The sequence below is a fragment of the Tachypleus tridentatus genome, chromosome 6 (assembly GCF_004210375.1).
Source record: "Tachypleus tridentatus isolate NWPU-2018 chromosome 6, ASM421037v1, whole genome shotgun sequence".
NCBI classification, from domain to species: domain Eukaryota; kingdom Metazoa; phylum Arthropoda; class Merostomata; order Xiphosura; family Limulidae; genus Tachypleus; species Tachypleus tridentatus.
In genome coordinates, this window is record NC_134830.1 from 94914727 (window position 1) to 94939664 (window position 24938).

Genomic DNA, 24938 nt, shown 5'->3' on the forward strand with positions numbered 1-24938 from the left:
GAAAATAAAGTAAAACAGAAATAAACTCAGAGCCATTCTACAAGCCACTATGCCACAGCTAAAAAAAGAACATCTCCCAATATTCAGAGTGCCAAATGTTCACTTAAGGAATCTCTGCTTCTATTCCAGAATGTGTAAAGTCAAACCTGTAGTAAGTACACCACAGTGATAAGAGGCTTTTCTTTTTTATCTTAAGTAACTATTACACAAGAGTCCACAAACCTCCATGAATACCTGTTTGAATTTTTACCATCAGTTGTAATACCACACAACATTGTTAAAACTTCATACAGACCCTAACCAACAGCTCTGAATGTCAGTACAACTCCCTGTAAAAAGCCTTTTGTAGGTTTAGTCACCAAAAGGAATCTTGACACAATCACACTCCACCCCCAATTTGTTATAATTGTCATTAAACATGTTGCCATGTTGTATTCTGTCTATGGATCCATCAACTATTTATCTAGATAAACTACATCCTTAAGTTCTTTAACTAATTTCTCACATTTCAAAATGTAAATAACACCTTGCATCTCTCTATATATGCTTAAGGTTCCTGTAATAGACTTTCTTGTGTTGGGTAAAATGGATAAATAATAATAATAATTAAAAAAAAGGAAAAGAGACATCATTATGAAACTGCATTATGACTGCATCTGCACATTTGACTGCTAAAAACCTGGGTGGCTATAACCATGCAAATAATATTCCAATAAGCACATCATTACAAGAATCCACTATAATAATTACATTTTCAACTACCCTTTGCTTGCAACTATTTAATACAGACATCACTGGATAAGTAAAGCTGCATTTTTTAAACTACTTTATACACTGTTTTGTTTCCTGAAATTCTTGTAAAATTCACTCAGCAAACAATTAATTCAATGAAGGTTGTCATATCAAATGCCAGGCTCAATAGACATAGGCAGCCTTTTATTTTTGAATATGCAACAGATACAGTTCTTTATACCTCACAAGCTTTGTAATAAACAAATTATTTGCCAATTAGATTGAACATTACAGTCCAATCATATTTTGTTAGGAAGTGGTGATCATTAGAACAAAAAACCATGCTACAGTCTACTGGCCATTTGCAATCCTATTTTTGTTTTCTAATGCCTATACTCAGAATAAGTGCTGATATTGTTGGATGTGATTTTACTAATAAGATAGTTATAATTACAGAAATAGAATTTGTTTGCAAATTTATACAACTTGCACTATAACATCACTGAATAACTAATATTACTTTAAATATGAACAAATTAGTTCTATACAAATATGATGTACCTATACTATATAACACAATACACTTTGATAATTTGCTTTAACTATCTAAAAAGAGTTGCAAGTTACATTTTTTAATTTCTTGAAAAGCTATAAAAAACAAATCACTTTTGTCAACTATTAATTTGACAAAACATCATTTTAATCTATCTTCATGAAAGCAGAGATTAGTTTAAATACTGACATTATACTGATTTCCTGCTTGATGTCTACTCACACAACAACCCTGCTAACTAAACCATGACAATTACATCCACCATCATCAATGATACCTTTGCAATTACTGTAACCTATACTAGTCCTAAAAACCAATTTGACAAGTATAGTGCATAGATATCAAAACTAAACATGTACAAATCATACAAAACAGATGTCAACTTTTTAAAGCAAGTCTGTGAAAAGTAAATAAACCTAGACCTACTAACAAAAGATGACTGATATATTTTGTAATTAAGTAGACTTTTATTTAGAAGTTTGTGTTCTGGGAACACTATGTATGCTATACTACTGTACTAGGCTGCTGCTACCTGTGCTGATATAGTTATGTCCAATAGTGACTTAGGAATCACTATGTATACCCCTGTTTTCACTCACTCTGTAATAAACATTTTTAAAACAGGGGATTATCTAATAATGATCTACACATGAGCAACAATATCATCATAGTACAAACAAGTAGCTCTTGAAGCAAGTTGACATTACTTTACTCTCGTGCATATGCAATTACATACAAGGAACATTCATTTATAAACTCAACTCTAATTCAGTGATAAAACCCTTAACTTCTCAAGTGATATTTTAATTTAGACTGACTTCCCTCAATCTAAATATGTTTATCCTTTGAAGCTTGTCACCAGTCACTACAATCCTTAAAACAAACACTGAAAGTTTTGTTTTAACCTGTGGGTCCAACATACATAAAGTAGGTAATATAAATGCAATTTATAAATCACAATATCACATGCTGAAATAATATACTTTTGTCCAATGAACCTAACATTCTTATCAGTTATTGAAATAAGACATCAGCAGGCAAGATTTGTGATATTTGGGAATTCTACCTTTTCAAATTCTCTTAAGATATTGCTTAGGCCTACTAATTTACATCTAGGCCTAATATCTAACTAAAAAATTAATTTCAAATTAGAGTTAGTAAACATATCTTGATTTAGTACTTATATTCAAATTCAATACACACCATTTGATGGCAAATGATGCAAATTTGGTGTGTTTGCCAGCACTTTTTTTTTCATAGTTCTGCAACTTACAGGCAGGTCGAATGTTGTTGCAAGTGAGTTCTGCTAGAAAGTGATAGTTGATTCTCAATTGCCTAGCAGGTAGACAAAATACCTTTCCACAGTAATGACAGTATGTTATTTATAGTAATAATTGTGAATTTGTGAAATTACTATCCACACACACACAAAGAGTATAACTATTAGATAAGTTGATGATTTTTCCAAAAAGATAAATGTTTTCATGTAGTAACTATTCTAATAATTCTATATGTCAAACAGTGCTTAACTTGTCACCTACCAATAGTAATACCCACGCCAAATAAATTGTTAACACTCCTACGAAAAGACGTTTCTAGTCCTGATTTCTCCAAGCCCGTTCCCCTGGCTGTGGTTTCGCTAGATAGTAGATAGGGACAGTGGGAATCTCGTTAATCCATTCATTAATGGATGTAAATGGCAATTTCATTTAAATACAAAATTATTAGCCTAATATTAATAACCTTTCAAGTTGCTCTGGGGCCTATTAGGCCCCACTTTTCATAGGAGTGTTAAAACTGTAACCAAATTCTTAGAAATCAAATTAAAAATATTGTTAGTATATTCTACAGAAAATTCAAGCAATTTCAAAACTTCTCTAGTAATGCCACTGATGTGAAAATAAACAATTAAAAACAAACACGTTTTTCAATTAAAATTAAATAATCGCAATTACTCAAAATTCTCTTTAGAACAAATTATACCAGTAGTAAACAGGATGAACTTTTCTTTGTTAATTGCTACTTATAGTCATGCTTCTTTGCATTTGCACTTATTTAGACATCAACAATACAAAAAATAACTTTCTAATGAAAATTAACAAATACTAACTTTGATGAAACTTTTTAAAATCCAGACACATTGTAAGTGTCTGGATAAAGGCAAGGAACAAAGATTTACCATGGCAACATTTAATTGATATTTATTCATATTGATGTGTTGAGTTAAAAACCAATCATATATTAACTGAGGCTTTAATAAAATGGCTATAGGTTCCAGCCATGTTGATTACATAAAGCCTCAAAATATTTTGATGGTAATTAATAAGCCTAATCAAATTTAGAAAAACATTTAACACACATTTTTGATATTATATGGTAGCATAAAGATAATTGGCTGTTGTTTTTTTCAAATCATTTCTGAAAAATGGAGTTCACCCACCCACTGCCATCAAACCTGTGCCAACAACATTAAACAGGTTTTTAATTTCATAACTTAAAAAGGTGTACCCCTCTTCTGGATCTATACCTGCTTATACATTAGTAAATAAGTTATTAATTAATGACAAAAAAAATATAGGTGGCAGACTACCCTCTCCTAAATCTGTGCTTTTTAGATAGCATTAAAGAATATTTATTAATTTCAAGAAAAAAAAAAGAAAATGGCTGGGGAATCTAGACTTCTGATCCCTATACTAGAAACGCAACTGCTTACACAACATTGAAGAAAATTCTTGCAATTATAAATAACGAGCATTTTTTTTTTTTTAATGTACATTTTATTTCACATTTAGGTAGCCAGAGTTTGCAGTGGGTGACTCCAACCATTTACCTTCCCCTAGTTAACAGTTCAAAATTAGTAACAATGTTATTGTAAGGCTACCAAGGTTATATGCCAAAGACAGTGCAAGCAAGTTTAGTTACAATGGGAACTGAACTAGTTTTTGCAATTAACAAATAATGGCAATATTTCATTTACTTGGATAATTGGAATAAGCAAACACAAGATAATTAGAAACCCCAATTTCAATAAGTTAACCATTTTTATAACAATCAATTTTTAACCAATCAGTCATTGCAATAATTAAACATGGTAAATTAGATCAGTTGTTATTTTTATAAAATTTGGTTAAAAGATTAGTTAACGAGACAATCTGCATAGTTGCCACTCACAAGTAACTAATAATATTGATGAAATCATTTAGTTTTAGTTGTTGTTTTTTTTTTATGGTTAATTTAAAGCCTATAGAAAGATCACTTGACCAAGATACAGTTTTATCAATTTGCTTCTACAAGGTGATAGAGCAGGTGCTGATTGTAACAACCATTTTTGTTAACCCATGGAGAAGAAAGCCTCTAGGTAGCCCAGCAGGAACAAACTCCACATCACCAATTCCTGTAAAAATTTGTAAAAATTGTCATCCTTCTAATCAAGGAAATAAATTGACCCATTCCCAAAAACAATGTCCCACTGATTGATTTGTATTTGGTGCAAAGCTACATAAGAGCTGCAAGTACTAGCTGTCCCTAATTTAGCAGTACAAGACTACAAATGCAGCTAATTGTCACCATCCACCAACAACTCTTGGGCTACTGTTATCATAAAAGTGAAAGCAACTATCACATTATAATGCTCCCATGGCATAAAGAGTAACATATTTTGCCCTACTGAAGGCATGAGATGTCATGAGTTGTGTACATATTGTATACCCCCTTCCAATTTATTTTCATTTAATAAATAACTTATTTACTCCTGATCCACTTTCACATTCTGTTTTGAATGTAAGTAGACATTTCCTTTTCTTACTTTTATACATGTATGCATTATTTTTATAGCATTTTTGTTGATCATTGTTTTCTTTACATCAAACCAAAAATAAATTAATAAAAACTTTATAAATTTATTTACAATTTTTCTAGTTACTGTATCATATATGGAGTATTTGTATTCAAATGCAATCAACTACAGTTTTGAGAGTACTTGTAATCACATTCAGATATTTTGGTAAGCAAGATTAAAAGTATTCACACTCAATGACACACTATTCATATTTTCTGAAAGATTTAATGAATACTTAATATAAGAGTGAATGTCAGTTTTTTTATTCAAATTTCTAGACTGTCATTACTACACCTGCAGCACATTAATTTCTCTTTCATTACAAGCTTCATTCCTCCAGGAGTTTCCCAAAATAACTGCCTTCAGTGGTACAAGAACACTTCATACTGCTAGATCCAGTCACATCAAGGAAAAATGTAAATATTTTAAGTGGACTATTACTACCAAAAGAGAAACCACTTCTAACCTGCTGACACTTGTGAAGGCAAAATTCGTCATTTTTGTTAATATGAACTACATTCTATATAAATTATACAATATAGTAGTGGTAAGCTAAATTTCTCCTGCTTGTTAATCTATATATATATATATATTTTATTGATATAAACTGATATATACCATTTATTTTTTAATATAAACTATATTATATATAACATATGCTCTTCTGTATTTCCAGCATAATAAAGCAGAACTACAGAAGTCTACAGCTGACTCTGGTACTTCTGTCTATGTACAGCAGCCTATAGTAACATCAGAAACACATCACTAACAAACTCGTCAATTTTATTGCAACCCTTCTCAGCAGTAAAGGTTTAAGATCGTATGGTAGCCATGAATTCCCAGTATATTCTTCCCAGCCATAAAAATCTCTCCATAATAGTTTTGCAGAATGACTAAGATGTGTTGTCAGTATTACTAGTGCTATAAATATTTGAACTATTATTCTCATTTTTATTACATGTATTATTATTTCCACAATGTTTTGCCCAGTGAATTCTCTGGCTGTCACTACATGTCATATCAGATATTTTGGAAAGTTGAATCTTTCTAGATTACTGTTTACAATCATCCAATCTAGAAGTAGACAGATGTATACTGTAATTGTAAGTGAGGCAATGTCTTGAGGTTACAACCTTCCTTATTTTCAAATGGAAATGGACAGCACCAGTCACTATGGGTTAATCTCACATTACCATTTGACTCAGTTTGGAACAGCATTCTTTTAATGAGATGGTTGGACTGAAGTCTAAAAGAAATAATGATAGCTTGATAAATAATCTTTAGTTAAGGCAACTTTTGGTCATAAAGAAGATCCTATATACTTATTTTGAGAGTTTGAATAAAGATTGTTTCATCCCGTCTTGTACACTTGTTTTCAGTCCATTTATTTCTTGGCGCAAACTTCTACTCAAATTTAGCACTATGTTTTAATATATCTTGCCAAACCTCTTATACAGTGTGCCTATCTTATTCATTGTTATGGGAAATTTGTTTCATCTAAAAGCAGTGACCTGCCTAAATAAGTCAAATGTAAGCACCACATATGCCTGCTTATCATAACTCCCAGCCCACTCAAAATTCCATACTTGGATAACTACTACCAACAAACTCATTATGGGACTGAAATAAAGTCACATCTATGCTATAATACTTCAGCAAAGATTCAGGTTATATACTGTAGTGGACATTTTGAAACATTTAAAATATATCATTTATGATAGAACACTGGAATAATTAGGAAAAAACACCACTGTTGTATTTACTAGGATCAAATTATGTTCATGCTATGGCAACACCTACAACTAATGCTCTAAACTGAAACAGAAAGTGAAGAAACTTTAAACTCAAAATATTCTTTACCAATAAAAACTTTCCCCAACTCCTTGGTATTAAACACTGCTCTGACAGTGTTTGTTGAAATTTCAGAAACAATTCCCTCAATTTCTTTGGATTAAGTATTGTTTTGCTTACATTTTGGAACTGTATTACTCCAAAAACTATTTAATGGCCTTAACTCAAAAATAGTTTGTTCATCGTGAGCTGAAAAAAAAAAAAATCAGTTCAAGATCAGATAAAAGACTTAACATTGTTTGTAAGTTTGTAAAACTTTTGTATATAAATTACTACTTGTAATAACCATTATTATAAATTGTGTTAATTTTTGTATATTAAAATATATTTGTATTAACTAAGAATATTGTGTATCAATCTTCTTGGCAAACATGAATTTGATACATCTCTATATTAACTTCTAAGTTTAAATTACAAGTTAACTTGTTTACAGGCTACTGGAAATCAATACATAACAATGAATTCGAGACTCATCCAAGATAAACTATAACATGTACCAATCGAAACTGGTTACATACTATTGGAAATATTCATGAAAAGGTGTAAATAATGAGTGGTCACATCACTCAAAGACTGATTTGAATACTGCATGATAAAAAAGGAAGGGGGGAATTGGCTTGGAATTACCTGGAAAGGTATGATGGGTTTTTTTCAAGTATAGTTGGAACATGGATTGATTAGTTGTCTCATGAAAGTTTTTAATGTAGCACAACTGCCAGTATTTTAAAAAAATTAAATTCTCTAATAATTCCCAAGTTACTGGATGTGTTCCACTACTTATTTAAAAATAAATCAATTTCAGTGTTAAGCAAAAGCACATTTTATAACCAAACTTACACCAAAAATTCCAGTTGAATCAGGAACTGTCTACATAATGTAAGAAATGCCCACCTATGATTTCCATGAATTTTCAAAATATGAAGTCACTATAACTGAGCAAGTTAGTAAAGTGCTTGGTATATAGTAATCCATCTTGCATGCAATTACAAATATTAATCATAAATGAATGCTGTATAAGGTGGTCTCCTTCTAAGACAAAAACAAAAAGCAGCACTAATAAGATATACACTTTGCCAAAAGTTATCCAAGTAGCAAAGTTTATGTTGAATCCAAAGTACACAGGGCACCACTGTGAGAGAGAAGAAGAGGTGCAGAACTGAAGAAAATTAAACAATCTTCACGAGGATTCAGGATTTGTTTTGTGCGACTTGACTGAATATGGAGATAAGCACAAAATTATAAAGCAGGAAAGTTATAAGACAGTCACTTAGCAACACAAAATCTTTAACACCGTGTAAAGGCTGAAGAGGCTTTATACTTAAGGCATCAGCAGTCACTCGAAGTTGTTACGTGAACACTCAAATTTCTTCCTACCACAGCTGTTCAATAAAATATAATTATAAGGCACTCGTTAGTGTAAAACAGAAAATTTAAAACTGCCTCATATTAGACTGTCACGCAATCAAACACGTTATTGTTCACAATATAATCCAAGATTACGCCTTGAGCAGTGGAAAGAACGTGAACTGAAAATGATCAAAAATTAGAAGTACTAGGACTGAAACTAGCAACAATTACAAAAAATAAATGCGAGATAAAACCAACCTGGATAACAGTTCAAAACGGAGCTAAGGACTGAGACATAAGCATTCATTCGATGACTTGCAGACAACTATTGGTTCTCGCAAGAACACAAAAACTAAAGCACACCGCATAAAAAGAAATTACCATTATAATTATGCCTGTGTTTTGTAGTTAGTTCTCTTTTCAAGTTTTTCACTGACTGAAAAGTTACCAGGACTAAGAGGTGTTTAACATGGAAATTATTTATAATTAGTAACATGTTGGTATTAACCCATTAGATATTTAAAAAAAAAAAAATTAAAACGAAAAAGCTTAGAAAGTTTCAAAAAATATAACGGCAACTTATACAACCAGGCCCTTCAAACAACTTTCTACCTCTACTACAAGATGTTTGGTGTACTACAACACTTCTTGACGTGTGAACACTTAAAGAGTACCGATACATTGTTAAACCGTTAAAAAAAGCGAAGCTTCTCATTTCTCATGCAGAACGGTTGCGTATAATGGCTTTGGTTTTACAACAGAATATTGTTTCAACGAAGCGTGTATCCTTTTCATGGCAGTACAGTGGAAGGAAGTATCTCCAACTTCCGGTCTGGCCTCCATAGGTACTTCGTTTCAAGGAAAGATGCAAAAACTGTTCATGCAACAAACATTGAATAAAAGTTATTACAACCATATCCAAGATAAACAAAATTCACAATAGGATTGTTTTGTTTCTTTTTTTTTCATACCCGAACTCAAATGCATTCGTAAAGTGTAAAGCCCCTACAAAGATTAACTAACCCTGTTCCATTTCGTGAAGTATTAATCATGAAACCAGTTTTGTCAGGAACACAATTTTACTTTAATACCTCAGTATTCAAATACTAAAATATACATAAATATGCTGGTATACTTTCAAAACCTTTCCATAAGCACATTAGACTTGTGTAGCGGTACATTATTAATCTAAACCAGACCCGATATTCAATCAAACAATATGTATTGCCACTTGTTTAGATTTTTTTAAAAAGTAATGCTATTCTAAATATGTAGCTTTTTCTTACTAAGAACAGGACACTTGTTGCTTTTATATATATAAAAAACCGAGTTGTCAAGTTGACAATCAGCGAACTGCAATGCAACCGGTTTGCCAACTATCAACATCATGCAAAACCTTAAAAAAATTAAGCTAAAAAGAGAAATATTTGTTGTACCTTTCACTTTGAGGCTTAGTTTGTTATTATCTTTTACTTATTACTTTACTTCCCTGGCGTTTACCAATAACTTTGAATAATGTCATGAAACATTTATTCAACGATAAATATTTTGCGACTCCTTAAACCATATAATAAATGATCAGCCTCTAGTACCGGGGGTAAAAAAAATTTTTCTTCCATTATTGTGTGTGTGTGTGTGTGTGTGTGTGTGTGTCTTTACGTACATTTTTCCGAGGAGAGAGTCCACATCTTTCGAATTAGGTTCTTAACAAGATCCGTGACGCAAAAGATCAAGAAATACCGCTCTAATATAGTTAGTAATACCTGTAATAAATAAGAAATTCACTAAAACAGCGTTTCGCTTACGCTGATCACAAGCTCAGTTGTTTTTACTTTAGTATTATTATAACAGAGTATCAAATAGTGGCTAAATATTCTACTAAACAAGTATACGCTGATCATTCAGAAAATGTCTTATTAGCCTTAAAAGCTTATCAGGTGACAGAAGACAGAAAAATGTCAATGGATATTATCTACTTTATGTTTTGATAGGGCTAATTCGAAAAGTTGACGTATTCTCAAAAACATTCCTACACTGACAAATCTATAATAACTACAATTGGTCTGCCATCCTACTTTGCTTAGAAATCAAGTTCATTGTTGTTGTTTTTTTGTATTGAGAAATGTAATCTTCGAATATTAGAAGATATTTTTACCCACAAAACCAGCAGCTTAATATCCCCAAACACTTGAGCAGTCGGTGTAACTATTACCCACAAGAACGATTCATGTAACTCACTCCAACTTAGAGGGAGATGTATTACCCACAACAGCCATTATCACCTGAGGTACGGTAGTAACTCACAAGTATGCATAATTCGTGTTTCACATTAAACAGTCCATGTGACAAAAGTATCATTTGTTCCTGATATACAGAAGCAGAGACTTCCTGGTAAGTACACAATTACACTACAGTATGTGTGAAGAGCCTATACAGAAAAATAAGGTTATCCTTATCTACCTGTGTACTGTAGTGAGTATGGAAAAAGGGAAAATGCCCGACTCTCCAGCTAACACCAGCACACACAAGGGTATGACGTAGTAAATAGTTGTTTCTTCTATCTGATAAACTTACCTTTATGCTTTAATGACTGACACTTGATAAGTAATTATGATTGTCGTACATTCCACGACGACCATGAAAGAAAACAAGCTACGCAGACTTCACCGTTTCAGTGTTTTATCAACACTGTCCCAGCCGGTTCCAGTGAAGGTGTTCATTACCTGCTCAAGTTACACGATTTCATCGTTATCTCAAAAAATTGGATCAACAACAATGCCAAAGTATTTTGGACATATTCTGAAGTTTCAACTAAAATTCACATCGTAAGAAAATCATTTATCGAGTCTCTTATTCTTATTATTAAAAATAAAACGTACATAAAACTTTAAAACGTAATGAATAATGAATAACCTGATTACTGAACGGAAACTGCATGCAATCTACAGTGAAACAGAAGTTATAACAGATGTATCTATATTTATGATACATAACCATAGGCGGCGCTAAGTATTTTGCTTAGATGGGTTATTTTGTCACGTGTGTGTGTGTGGTGGGAGGAGAGAATTTGCATTCTTGAAAAGGATCAGTTCGGGCTCCTACATAAATAAACTCTCCTGAGTGACATTTTTTTTCTTTCTCCATATATGTGTATAACATTTTTGAATTAGTGAGAATAGTGCCTAGTAAGGGGCAGTTTATTTCGAGAGGCTAAACTTTTCCAAGCCTCTTATGCCTATAGGATCTAAAATTATAGAATTGTATAATTACGTCTACAATATCGTGTATCTCGGGAGAAAACAAAAATGAAAATAACGTACGGGTCTTATGACTTTGTCAGAAGCGTTCGGACGGTTAATAAAGATAACTATTAAATAGCAATACTTACTATGAATCAAGTAGGAAGCTACACAGATTTCAGATTTACTTTGTCGTTTAAATGATAATACATCGTAAATTCTGCTGCAGTAAAACAGATTAGTTTTGATGATATTTTGTACACGTTGGTAAAGAAATATAAAGGACGAAATTCGTAATAAATGCGACTCTTAATTTTTTTATTCTTGATAAATCTGTCTGTTCATAATTATTTGAGGCCTGGCATGGCCAAGCGCGTAAGGCGTGCGACTCGTAATCCGAGGGTCGCGGGTTCGCGCCCGCGTCGCGCTAAACATGCTCGCCCTCCCAGCCGTGGGGGCGTATAATGTGACGGTCAATCCCACTATTCGTTGGTAAAAGAGTAGCCCAAGAGTTGGCGGTGGGTAATGATGACTAGCTGGCTTCCCTCTAGTCTTACACTGCTAAATTAGGGACGGCTAGCACAGATAGCCCTCGAGTAGCTTTGTGCGAAATTCCAAAAAACAAACAAACAAACATAATTATTTCCGAAATCCCCTAAAAACTTTATCTAGAAAATAAAAAGTTTTACTTCTTTCTTTTGGTCAGATATATACAATCAGTGTTGAGACTTGGGAAAAAGGGAGGGAAAGACGTAGATCTAACCGGTAGTAACGGGTAACAATAAATCAATAATTTGAAGAACAAGTTACATTTGTTTTCATTATATCGTTCACTGAAGCTAAAACAAGGTGAAAAAGTTGATTACTGGTCTTCTAAGTTATAGTAGTACAAGAATTCTTTGACACGAGTTCCATTTTCTCCACTTACGACACACACATGTAGATTATTCTGTAATCTATGCTCAATTAAGGAGTGAGGTTGTTGAGAAACATTAAGATAATTATTACGTGAATAATTTTGAAATAAAAGTATGTTTATCTTACTATATTTTGTTTTGCGACCCACTGGTTGGTCGCATTCCACTTTTTGGGAACAGATGCTTTTAAAAATTAGCAATTTTTTTTTAAAATCTCTTCCTCCCTTTAATTCGGTTAAGACTGAGATGACAAAATTTCAACTAAAAACTAAATCCAGAGGACAAAAACCGCCTTAAACAGTATTCGTAATTAATGAGTTGGGTATAAATGGGAAATAAACTTCAAAATATTTATGGCTATAATAACACATTTCTAGGTCGAAAAAGATGTAATTTTATCATCAGTTTGCCTAATATTTTATGGACAAATTGGGAGAACAACTTTGTCAAGTTGAAACATTTCCACATTTATTGCTGGATTTATGGATAATATACTTTTCATGTGTTACTGTTAAAATTCGTTATATCAATCTGGATCGCACCTACTTTCTTTTGAGATCATTAAATATACATATCTGATTAATTAGGAAAAAAAAAAAAAGCCTAAACTAATGACCTCATTGGCAATTAGAATTTCATAAGTACACCAACGAACATATGACGTTTGGTTGGCTTTGGAAATTTTCTGCTCAAGACTTCGAATATTATTTAATATCGAATCGATGAAAATAAGAATGATTTCAATATGAAAATATTTAACCTCAACATAACGCGGTAGGCTTATTCTAAAATTGTAATATGTATATTATTCACTGATCCAATTAATAATTGGAACCACTATAACCATTTTACTGTTTTAAAGCTAATATTTCAAAAATGCCCAAATAAACGAACTCAGAATAAAGAAAATCACCCCTTCCTAAAAAAACACGAAAACCAACCGTGACCGTGAAGAAATTAGATCGATTACAAAATACGAGATGGTATCCTTTATGGTCAAAGCTTACAGTTCAATTTTTCTTTTTACAACTTAAGCGGACTTAGCAACACTTACTTTTACCAGTAATTCACTTCTGGATTTTCTCAAAAGAAAAAAAAAATTACAAAATCTACACATAATTATTTGTGGTAATAAAATACAAAATTGGTCGTAAATTGAAAATACAAAAACTATTGCTTTATGACAAACGAGATGACGATGTTGAAAAAAGGTATTCTAAAACAAAGGGAGTTAGGCATAACCTATAACGCAAAATGAAAACAAATAAAATTAAAAACACTGAAGTCTGTTTATTATAATACAACAAATCTTTGTAAATTTTGTAATAAGATATTTTTACATTGTTAGTCAGCAGAACAAAATGCATAATTACTGCTGTAACGGATTTACCGTTATACGTTTCAGTTTGATGCATATGACGTATACTGCTGGTTATATATTGGGCAAGTCCCACCTATTCTCTAAATCTGTACAAGACTCTCGAGAGCAATAATCAACAAGGTGATTTGCGTGCTTTCGGACATTGTTGAAAGTTCGAGAATCTTGCGAAATTGGTACATAAAACCGACGCGCAGAGAAACAGTTATTATTATTGATTAACTACAGTCAATGTATTACAAGTCTCGGAAGTTATAACTGTGATTAACTCTTATTGATCGGAAAACTACTGAATTTGATCAGGAACGTTTATATATTTCGAACATTACAAATAGTTCAACTTCAGTGGATTAACTTCGTTATGTTTGTGCTCCTACGAGGACGTTAAATATCTTCGTCAGTAGAAAGTCAGCTAATAAACGGTGTGAAGCCAACCAAACTAGCTAGCTTAAGCGAAGTGTAACAATATCATCTCAGAATTAATTTGCTCATTGAGTACCTGAACCGTCGGTAAAATATTATGTTCTAAACTGGATATAATACTCAGTATTGTCTGAGAAACTGATGTACATAAATCATTATTTGTAATAACCGTTATTATAAACTTTATTATTGTTTGTATATTAAAATACATCTGCATTAAGAAAGAAAATTGTGTACATCAGTCTTGTTTATAAATATCATAAATTTGGTGCATATTAACATTTAATTAACTTCTAAATTCAAATTTCTGGTTATCTGAAATATTAACATAATAAATCGGAGACTCGTCTGAAATAAATTATAATACGTAACACAGCATATAGTATTAGTGAGGACAAAATTACAGAAGTAATTATTATAAAATAGATATTCTAATGCTTCCAACTGCTGTTCTACTGTCTTATAGGTAACACCTAACTTCCATTTTGTACTTTTAGGATAACTTCTTGAAACGTTATCAACTAGTTTGTTACAAAACGTGAAGGCGTTTCCAATTTATGACCAAGTTCCTACTTCATTCCCACAAATTATTTCGTGTATATTTTGAGACTTTTTCCGCGCATTTCCACTAGATAATTATTGGTACAGGTTGTTTTCAAATGTTATATTAAGATATCTGTTATGTAAGAGTCGGGTATCAAATCATGTATAATCTGGTACTGAGGTTTAAGTGTTTTAGACATTTCATTTCGTCGCAAAAACGTAACCAATTCTGGTGCATACGTATATCTGTTTTGTTTATAGTCAAGCATAAAGCAACACAACGAACTACCTGCACTCTGTCCACCATGGGTATATTTTTGTTTGTTTGTTTGGAAATTTCGCACAAAGCTACTCGAGGGCTATCTGTGCTAGCCGTCCCTAATTTAGCAGTGTAAGACTAGAGGGAAGGCAGCTAGTCATCACCACCCACCGCCAACTCTTGGGCTACTCTTTACCAACGAATAGTGGGATTGACCGTCACATTATACACCCCCACGGCTGGGAGGGCGAGCATGTTTAGCGCGACGCGGGCGCGAACCCGCGACCCTCGGATTACGAATCGCACGCCTTACGCGCTAGGCCATGCCGGGCCCCCATCCACCATGGGTATAGAAACCCGGTTTCTAGAGTTGTAAATCAGCAAACATGACGCTGTGCAATTGAGAGGCAGTTTATCTTTGTGTTAGGGATGTGTTTTGTTGAAGCATTTCTTGAAATACCGAATAAAATTGGCTTTGCAATGGATCGTCGAAAAATTCTGAATAGGAGATGCGTAGAGCTGATAATTTACTTATCAATCCTGGTACAATTCAAGCTAACATTTTATATGCTCAGCAGTATAAAGTTACTACCTTACTTGATTTAAAAACAAAAGAAAGAGAATGACGAGCGGTATTGGAGCTGGTAATATTAAGAATTAAACCTCGTGACAGATTCTGATTTTCTTCCCTTCAACATGTTTTTCATTCTGCAGATTGGCAGGTTTTTGAAAGAATACGGTTCCTCAAATGTCTCCGAGTTTGATTGCAACTTCCGAAAATATGGACCCCTAGTGTTAGAAACTTTATTTGTTTTAACACACACAGTCAGTACTCTATTCGCATATTTTATTGAAGTAATCTGTACATATATATCTGTATTGCCATTTTGCAAATTTCTTCTCGCTGTCCAGTATGGTGTTTGAAAATTAACAGTAACAGGACCCAACGGCAGCACTATCCTAAGCCTCCATCCACAACTAGTTCTCAAACTAAATTAGACAGTTCATAATCTAAGTCTGAATATCCAAAACATCTGCAACGTCTAAGGCCAACAATATCCTAATAATTCAAAATCAACGTGTTTGATTTTACATACAAACTTGTAACTGTTTCTAGAAAGTCTTAGATAACCTAGAAATTGTTTAGTGGTCACTCTCTTAGATACACTCTGATCCACACGTTAATATTCCAAACATCTAACAAAATTGAACACCGAAACATTCCATAAAAATCTACGCAATTCAGACGTTACGGGTTTCTAAATATCTAATTCTGAGTCTTAACGAAGATAAAAACTGATTCATATCCATTGTTCATAAAAATATCTTACTCTAGATATACTCATGTATATCTAAATACACAAACCCTAAGTATATATATACCTCGAGTACCCAAAGCATATGACCCAAATCTTACTAGGACATTCGAATACTTCAAACACGTGTACATCTACTAACAATATTCATACTCCACATTCCAACTTGTAACTAACAATTTTTACTTAAAAAAAAAAAATATATATATATATATATATACACACACACACACACACACACACAAATATTTTTTTTAATTCCAGGCTAAAACCGAGAGTAATAACACCGATTGTTGTGCTATATACTGTAAATATAATACTCAGGAATTATAAAACTCAGTTTAACTAAATATTTTAGACTGACCCTTTTCATCAAAATATGTTTAATCCATCAGTATGGTTCCTATTTCATAAAATGAATCGCAAACACGCACGGAAACAAATAGAAACAAATAATTAAATAAAAATAAACGAATTCGATATCATTCGTCAGTTTCGATTATAAGTCATACAGGTTATAACTACATATTGTACTTGTAGTTACAAGAATAAAAGTATTGTTAGTATTCATAGTCCAACTTACTTATAACTGTAATTTAACATCGGAAACTTTATAAGTATTATGAATAATTTTGATTGAAACGTGTTCCTAGTATACTTCAATAAAGCATTTCATTCATTTCATTTAATTGCATCATTAATATTCGGATTGAAGGAAATCTCTTATTAATAATGTTTTTTCCGCTCACAGTTTACCTTTTGTACATTTTAGAGTTACGTTTTACCGTACAATAAGCTAGTTCTATCTTGCATAACTATTATTGGTACATTACCTAAAACTTACTGCTTGATATAACATATGCATATATTATACACACAAACTGCTTTTCAAATGAATTTTGTAAATTCAAGTACTTTTTTTTACTACTACAAGTACTATACTACTAGTATTAAAGATTACAAGTTAAAAGTCTTCTACATATTTAATGTGTTTATTTTATTAACTTTTATGCTAATAAAAATAAGCATTTTAATCTAGTTTATTGGAAAACCTTGGTTTATGTAGATGTTTTAACTCATAAATATAAAGAAAACATTACTTAATATTAAAGTTATTTAATGATTGTACAAAGTTATAAAAATTTAGTAATATTACTAATACTAATTGTAAAAGTATACTAATAACATCCTGCCTTTCAAATCAGATTTAGTTTCAAGAATGAGAAAGACTAAAAAATATCTCGTTAATCCAGACAACTCTCACACTTGAACAAATACCTAGCTTACCTTTAGGCTTTACTTGTTGTTTAGCAGGTTCTTTTGGCAATTTAAAACTGGAAAATTTGCTGAAGTAGAACCTTTACACAAGAGTACAGTTAAACTCAATGGCAGCGAGCAGAAATAGTTGTAATTGTTATTATACTATATATACGTTGAAAACAATATTTTGTTTCTTTCACCCATTTTACATTATATCAACTAGGGACAGTTGGACGATGAACTGCGACAGTTCATCAAAAAAACAAAAGTAAAAGCAATTAAGTAACTTCGGACAGTTAAAACAAAGATAAATATTTATTAGAAAATAAAAAAACAAAGCCGAATAATAATTGGTTTCAAAATATTTTAGCCTTAGATGTTATGCGATAGTCTGGGAATGTAACAAAATCGAGACCATGGCACTGTTTCCTTGCTTCTCGACTTAAACCTGTCAACGTGGGGTTTCCCGCCACATCGATATTTCCTATGCGTGTCTAACGTAACTCTATTAATGACACCACATGTCCGAGAATACAAACAGCTACACTAAAACTTAAAACGGTGTGTAGTGAAGAGCTGAAATTCATCTACGCAGTAACTGACTCACAACCGTTTAAAATACTTTGAAACCGTCATCGTACTGTTGAGGTAAATAGAGGTCACATGATACGTAACGGTAGACACAAATGTAATAACTGAGGCTCTTGAAGTTACCTCATTTTGGCACCAAAGTCATATCTGTATGATTAGCACAAGAATAAGGTACCGGCAGAGGGCACTTTGATTGAAGACGTGTTTTCATTTTATGTTTATATATTTTTATATACATTATTGTAGACAGTTCATTTATGTTTGTTTGATTAAACATAAATCCACACGTTGGGAAATCGAACCCCACCCCCGATTTTATCGTTACAAATGCATAAAACGTTCACAGAAATTTCACAGCCATAATTTACATAAAATATCAAAACCAATGAACACAAAATACAGGTATACAAAATTAAGAAGTGCTTTTATGCTTATCGCATAAATATTTCTTTATTATCATTTATATTTTCCTTTTATTTCCTATACAAACATTCAAGATATTATTGGTTTGGTTGTTGTTCAGCTCAAAGCCAAATGGTGGACTAACGGTCTTTTGCTCATAACAGATTTTGAAACCGGGTTTCAGTATCGTAACTCTGCAGACGATCAAATATGTCACTGGGAGAGGGAGGGGGCGTTATATACAGTCAAGTCCACTGATTATTAAAAAACACACAACTGTAACCTAGCTTGTAAACAAAACCATGGTAAATCGATAGTCTAGCTACCAAATATACACTTTTTTCTTATTAGTTTATGAAGTAACATTAATGTACAAATTACAGACAAACTGTTCCTATAAATTCTGGTTTGCTGGTTAAGGTGTTCGATTCACAACCTGAGGGTCTCGTGTTCGTGGTCGGACCTCTGTCACACACCCTGCTTGCCCTTTAACCCGAGGGGGAGTTATAATGTGGCTGTCAAGCATTGGTTAAAAAGAGTACCCGAGAGCTGGCGGCGGGGGGTATTAAATAGCTGCCTTCTCTCTAGTCTATCACTGCTAAATTATGTATGCCTAGTTCAGGCAGTCCTCGTGTAGCTTTGCGTGAAATTCAAACCAAATTCATAATATACGTGATTTCTGATACTTTTATCTGAGATAACGTATTGTAAGTTAAAGCACCCACCCGTTAGATGTTGTTTGTCTGTTTTCAACAGTTCAGTAGACTTCATTTAATTACCTCTTTAGCAAATACCAGGAAATTTAGGCTGCTTCTTGTATAGTGTATGTTTAAATTAACATTTTATAAACATATATAACATTAATGTGTATTTGATATCGAGAAATGTAGCTACGACATTGTTCCTTCCCTTCGGTGGACTCAGCAAATAGACCGATGTGGCTTTGCTATAAGAAAATACACACACGGTATTGTTCCACTGATGCAATTCATTTTGTAGACAGGAACAAACATGTTTCCTTGATGAAAATATTTTTATTTTATAAAAACTCAAACATTCCAAACAACTAGTTTTCTAGCTAGATATAACTAGGCACAATCAAGTTATATATGTGAATAATATACAAGAAAACGCGTTTTATTTCACTTTCCTGTGCTCAATGACCAATCAAGTCTCACACATTCGCAAATGAAAACAGATCAAAACGTTCACTAAACGGCACTTTCAATGCTTACTGGTATTGTATCTACTATGACTTGTCTCTCTGTACATGCGATTTTTATACCTTATATATTTGGCGTAGAAGCTACTTATTACTCGAGTATTTTGATCACCAATAAGAAGTAAAATAAGTCACAACATACTGTTTGATAAGAGGCTACTCGCTGAAAATAAAACAAATATTTACCAGAAAGCTCCTCCCCCAGTGGCATAGCAGCATGTCTGCTGACTTCTAAGACTAGAAACCGGGTTTAGATGCCTGTGGGGGCCCGGCATGGCCTAGCGCGTTAAGGCGTGCACTGCGTAATCTGAGGGTCGCGGGTTCGCGCCCGAGTCGCGCCAAACATGCTCGCCCTCCCAGCCGTGGGGGCGTTATAATGTGACGGTCATCCCACTATTCGTTGGTAAAAGAGTAGCCCAAGAGTTGGCGGTGGGTAGTGATGACTAGCTGCCTTCCCTCTAGTCTTACACTGCTAAATTAGGGACGGCTAGCACAGATAGCCCTCGAGTAGCTTTGTGCGAAATTCCAAAACAAACAAACAAGATGCCTGTGATGGGCAAAGTACAGATAGCCGATTATATAACTCTTGTTAATGTTACAATAATGTTGTAAGTTATATTGTCAGTTATTATTGTGCAAGAGCAGAAGCGTATTAAGGTGAGGGCTATAGCCTCAGGCCCAGGCTAAAAAAGCCCGCTATAGAAAATACCAACAAAGTTTTTCTTGTTTGTTTTGGAATTTCGCACAAAGCTACTCGAGGGCTATCTGTGCTAGCCGTCCCTAATTTAGTAGTGTAAGACTAGAGGGAAGGCAGCTAGTCATCACTACCCACCGCCAACTCTTGGGCTACTCTTTTACCAACGAATAGTGGGATTGATCGTCACATTATAACGCCCCACGGCTGGGAGGGCGAGCATGTTTGGCGCGACTCGGGCGCGAACCCACGACCCTCGGATTGCGAAGCGCACGCCTTAACGCGCTAGGCCATGCCAGGCCCAAAGTTTTTCTAGCAAAGTGCTTAATAAAAATCATTCGACCAAGTATACCTGTTTTTGAAGAAAGAGAGTGTGTGTGTGACTTGGGTAGGTCTATCGTGCGATATAGAGTGCACAGATTTGATTGGTTTGCCTCAAAATAGTGTAACTAAATGTATAGTCGCTCTGATCTACCATATTTGCATAAAATTTGCAATACAAATATGTTAGGTCCAAGCGAAGCTGGAGCTAATAACACTAGTTCAATAATAGGCTTTAGCCAACCAAAATTTCTTCACTCCACATTTTCACTACGTTATCAGCCAGACTTCTCCTTCGCTGCTTGAGCCCAACGTACCGCTCATAGTATAATCAAACAGTAAGCCCATAACAGCGAAGTCCAACAGGTTTTTTTTTTTAATAGTCGCCAAAGTTGTGGAAAATTTGTTAACATTTTTGCCATTGGCAAAAAAGAACAACACAAAAATTGAGTTTTTATAGGTATAGAGGTGTAGAAAATACACAGTAACGTTTCTAATTATTTACTGATAGAATTAATTATATGAAAAAAGTAGATAGTTGAAATAAAGCATCAATTCGCCACAAGTCAATAGCCTCCGTTTTGTCACATGTAGCGAGTAGCGATCGTGATAGACACTGGGTCTGGAATATGACTAGCAGGAAGTTGTTTAGATAGATTGAAGATGCGTATCTATTTCTTTCGATTCTTTATTTTCAAAGGTTTTATATTGTGTCTGAGAAAACAATTCAATCATTACTCACAAAGTGAGTATTTTAAGCTTTTAGAATATATTGTAACATTGTTTGTATTTTCTGAACAAAATTTGTAAATTTTTATTCGGTAAAAATTCACAATTACTTGCAGACTTACATTGACCCACTTATCCGAAGTGAAGAATTCGATAACAACTTGAACAACATTTTTAATGGCAGTGTATAGAATACAAATCATCCATCCACGTACGAAATTTGACATTTTTATGGTAAGTACAGAAATGATATGTGATCATTTGCTACGCACACACATAAGTTAGTTTATATATGCACATGCATATTATTCATTAATTATTCATCTTATCTGTTTGTTTTGTTTTTTGAATTTCGCGCAAAGCTACACGAGGGCTATCTGCGCTAGCCGTCCCTAATTTAGCAGTGTAAGGCTAGAGGGAAGTCAGCTAGTCATCATCACCCACCGCTAACTCTTAGGCTACTCTTTTACCAACGAATAGTGGGATTGACCGTAACGTTAAAACGTCCCCCACGGCTGAAAGGGCGAGCATGTTTGGTGCGACGGGGATTCGAACCCGCAACCTTTAGATTACGAATTGAACGCTTTAACCCACCTAGCCATGCTGGGCCTCTCATCTTATCTATTACACAGATATACAAATGCTAGAGTGATTTGGGAAAGCTAAAGTCAAAGAAAAAAGAATATAAAAAAGTTAGATAAAACCATGGAGCTAATGAATTTATGAGCTTCGTTCTCAGGTGCTAAAATCCTCACACTCCAAGACAGTGAAAACACTAATGTAGCACTAATTCTCTGGATGTTGATAATCCTCAACTTCAATCATATGAAATTGAGCTCTTGCCATCAATTAGAAAGTACTAAAAATATGACCACCAACGAAGACTGTGAAAACAATCATGTAGAAACTACAATTCTCAATGGTGATGACTATCAACCGTATCTAATTAAACTGAACCTCTACCAACATGAAGAAATTAATTATTCCAATGATGATGAAGATAATAACTCATCCTTTACATTCGACATTGGGACATATACACAAGTTCCCTACAAACTGAGATATTTGCATGTACGTCAGAGATTACCTATTGCCAGTACATTGATGCAGATTTCAGTGGATGTACCAGTTTATTCTGGGTGGCAAGTATGAACTACAGTGGTCAAAACATTTTTTATTACGAGCAATTTAATCAAGAAAAGGTTAAAAAGAGACTGGCTTTGCTACTTACCCTCAAAAAGGAATGTTTGTATGTTATGTGTAAATTGTTTTCAACAGCAATGGAAACTTTTTGATAGAAATAACTGGTTACTCTGACTGGAAACATGCTGCAAGCAACTTTAGTTGGCACGAAACAAGCTCAGTATTAAGGTTGTATCACCAAACTTGTTATTTATTTCCATTTAGTTTGATTTGTTTTGAATTTTGTGCAAAGCTATAATAATACTATCTACACTGGGCATCCCTAAGTTAGCAAGGAGAGACTAGAGGGAAAGCAGTTATTCAACACCATTTGCTGCTATTCCTTAGGCTACTTTTTTATGAACGAATAGTGAAACTGATCATCACTTACAATGCCCCATAGTTGAGAAAGTGAGCTTGTTAGGTGACGGAGATTCAAACTCATGACTCTAAAATTGTGAGTCAAGTGCCTCAATCAACAGACCATGTCAGGTACACTTGTTATTCATAAAATTCAAGAGCAGGTGGAGTCAGAGAAAAGATACTGGAACAAAGTGTTAGATCATATTCTCAAGATCATAAAGTTTATCATACAGAGGACTAGCATTCATAGAAAACAGTGGAATAGTTGGTTTAGTACGTATTGGTAATTACTTAGAAATACTGGAGCTGTTGGATGAATATGATACATTTCTTGCTGAACATATTCAAAAATGTGCAAAAAGGGAAAAGCTTGTGTTATATACTTATCCTCAAATGTTTGTTACGAATTTATAGAAATCCTATACGGAGAAGTTCTCACTACCAGGAGATCAAAACATTACTTTATAGAAATCCTATACGGAGAAGTTCTCACTACCAGTATCCAGGAGATCAAAACATTACTTTATAGAAATCCTACACGGAGAAGTTCTCACTACCAGGAGATCAAAACATTACTTTATAGAAATCCTATACGGAGAAGTTCTCACTACCAGTATCCAGGAGATCAAAACATTACTTTATAGAAATCCTATACGGAGAAGTTCTCACTACCAGTATCCAGGAGATCAAAACATTACTTTATAGAAATCCTATACGGAGAAGTTCTCACTACCAGGAGATCAAAACATTACTTTATAGAAATCCTATACGGAGAAGTTCTCACTACCAGGAGATCAAAACATTACTTTATAGAAATCCTATACGGAGAAGTTCTCACTACCAGTATCCAGGAGATCAAAACATTACTTTATAGAAATCCTATACGGAGAAGTTCTCACTACCAGTATCCAGGAGATCAAAACATTACTTTATAGAAATCCTATACGGAGAAGTTCTCACTACCAGTATCCAGGAGATCAAAACATTACTTTATAGAAATCCTATACGGAGAAGTTCTCACTACCAGTATCCAGGAGATCAAAACATTACTTTCTGTCTGTGAAATTTACTCTAGATATGTCCCACATGGGTTAACTGACAATAATTTTTAGATACATTCTACATGATGGCAGTATAAAGAGATTTGCCACATTCTTACTGATGAGCAATCGCACGAGAGAAGAACTTGCTAGAATTCTCATTAATTTCTTTGAAAATAATTCAAGATTGCCAGGCACAGTCTTACAACAATACATCCAATATGAGTGGTATATATGTTGACATGCACGTCTTGATCAGTGAGAACCTCCTTGCACACTGTTTCTTGCTGTGCTCATTCACTGAATTTATTTAGACAATGTTTTGTGGACTGGTGTACTGAAATATCTTTATTTTTTGCCTTTGTGCAGAAGCTTTATGTGTTCCTCTCACTTTCAACCTGGCTGTGGAAGTGTCTACATGATGTGCTGGAAAAACTAGGGTTCTCAGTGATACAGAGGTTATTAGATACAAAATAGAGCAACCAATCAGATGTAATGTGATATTTAAAAATGAGGTACAGAGGTATAATGCAAGTACTTGCTTTCACTACAGATGCTGAATCAGAAAAGCCTTATGCTACAACTGGAACAACTAAAAACAGATATAATGATGGAATTATGGAATGTTACTCTGGAGAAATTTCACAAGAGAAGTCATTTATTACAAAACTCCCAAATGGATGTCAGTACAGCTTATCATCTGCTAAAACCTTTTAAGACATTTGTGCAGGAATTATA

The 24938-nt window shown here is 33.6% G+C and overlaps 1 long non-coding RNA gene and 1 pseudogene across 2 annotated transcripts in view; one reads left to right on the forward strand and one right to left on the reverse strand.

The window, feature by feature from the left end:
• The window catches only part of LOC143253081 (uncharacterized), a 146761-nt pseudogene that overhangs the window by 91585 nt on the left and 30238 nt on the right, over nucleotides 1–24938 (reverse strand). The gene's annotated exons all lie outside the window — the stretch shown is intronic.
• LOC143253083 (uncharacterized) overlaps nucleotides 21485–24938 on the forward strand; it is a 28142-nt gene continuing 24688 nt past the window's right edge. Inside the window, exons 1-2 of the long non-coding RNA XR_013029363.1 lie at nucleotides 21485–21631; nucleotides 21732–21849. This is a non-coding gene — a long non-coding RNA (uncharacterized LOC143253083). The remainder of the gene's footprint in view (nucleotides 21632–21731; nucleotides 21850–24938) is intronic.